The following is a 1,665-nucleotide window of genomic DNA, read 5'->3' on the forward strand; positions in this document are numbered from 1 at the left end:
CCCTTAGGCCCCTCCCACTTGACTTCCAAGCCCTCCCACCCAGTTTGGGCCCCTCCCACTTCCACAAAGCCCCTCCTACTTCCAATCAGGCTCCTCCCCCTTTTAAAGCCCCTCCTGCCCCTTTAAGCCCCATCCACTTTATTTAAGCCCCTCCCACTTCATTTAAGTTCCTCCCACTTCATTTATGCCCCTCCCACTTCATTTAAGCCCCTCCCACTTCCTCTCTCTGCCGCTTCAAGCCCCTCCCACCCCCTTTAAGCCCCTCCCACCCCCTTTAAGCCCCTCCCACCCAGCGTGGCCCCGCCCCCTCAGGTGAGCAGGGGACCCCAAAAACCCCCCTTAGCCCCTCCCCCTGAGTTAACCACGCCCCCCCCGGGTTAACCACGCCCCCCCAGGTGTGTCCCCGCCCCCTGACCTGGTGCTCAGGTGACCGTGGGTGGAGGCAGAGGCTCCTCAGGGCCGGGGGGGTCACCGGGACCCTCCCCCGAACGTCCCCGCTCAGCTGCAGCAGGTGAAGGGCGGGGCCAACACCCCCAGCCAGGACCTGGGGGGTCAAACTGGGTTATACTGGTTTGTACTGGGGTGTACTGGTGTGTGAAGGGCGGGGCCAACACCCCCCGCCAGCACCTGGGGGGTCAAACTGGGTTATACTGGGGTGTACTGGGTTATACTGGTGTGTGAAGGGCGGGGCCAACACCCCCCGCCAGGACCTGGGGGGGTAAACTGGGTTATACTGGGTTATACTGGGTTATACTGGTGTGTGAAGGGCGGGGCCAACACCCCCTGCCAGCACCTGGGGGGTCAAACTGGGTTATACTGGGTTATACTGGTGTGTACTGGGTTATACTGGTGTGTACTGGGTTATACTGGTGTGTACTGGTGTGTGAAGGGCGGGGCCCACACCCCCCGCCAGGACCTGGGGGCGTAAACTGGGTTATACTGGGTTATACTGGGTTAGACTGGTGTGTACTGGTGTGTAATGGAAGGGGTAAGCTTGGTTATACTGGGTTATACTGGTGTGTAGTGGTGTGTACTGGTGTGTACTGGTGTGTACTGGTGTGTACTGGTCTATAATAGTCTGTACTGGTCGGTATTGATCTATACTGGTCTGTACTGGTTTATACTGGTCTGCACTCACCAGGTCCTGGTGGAAGAGCACGTGGTGCTGGGGCGGGGGCAGGGGGAACACCGTGGTGGGGGTCACGGAGCGAAGGTGCCACAGGGTGAGGGCGGGGCCGCCCCCGCACACCTGGGGGTCAAAGGTCACCGGTCAGAGGCTCCTCCCACTTTTAGCCCCTCCCCCATTGTCTCAATTTTAGCTCCTCCCACCTTAAGCCCCTCCCCATTGAATAAATTTTAGCCCTTCCCCTTTTGGCCCCTCCCTTTTTGGCCCCTCCCCCTTTTAGCCCCTCCCCTTTTAGCTACTGCCTCCTTTAGCCCCTCCCCTTTTAACCCCTTTCTCTTTTAGCCCCTCCCCTTTTAGTGTTTTCCTCTTTTAGCCCCTCCCCTTTTAGCTACTTCCTGTTTTAGCCCCTCCCCTTTAAACTACTTCCTCCTTTAGCCCCTCCCCTTTTAACCCCTTTCTCTTTTAGCCCCTCCTCTTTTGACCCCTTTCTCTTTTAGCCCCTCCCCTTTTTAGCTACTTCCTGCCTTAGCCCCTCCCCT

The 1,665-nt window shown here is 58.3% G+C and overlaps 1 long non-coding RNA gene across 1 annotated transcript in view; it reads right to left on the reverse strand.

Annotated features, from left to right (window-relative positions):
- LOC113980112 overlaps positions 1 to 1,207 on the reverse strand; it is a 1,725-nt gene extending 518 nt beyond the window's left edge. The window contains exons 1-2 of the long non-coding RNA XR_003538069.1: positions 1,139 to 1,207; positions 416 to 544 (exon numbers count right to left, since the gene is read on the reverse strand). This is a non-coding gene — a long non-coding RNA (uncharacterized LOC113980112). The remainder of the gene's footprint in view (positions 1 to 415; positions 545 to 1,138) is intronic.
- Between the last annotated feature and the right edge of the window lie 458 nt (positions 1,208 to 1,665).

Source organism: Neopelma chrysocephalum, unplaced genomic scaffold (genome assembly GCF_003984885.1).
Source record: "Neopelma chrysocephalum unplaced genomic scaffold, ASM398488v2 Primary Assembly neopelma1_92382, whole genome shotgun sequence".
NCBI lineage: Eukaryota > Metazoa > Chordata > Aves > Passeriformes > Pipridae > Neopelma > Neopelma chrysocephalum.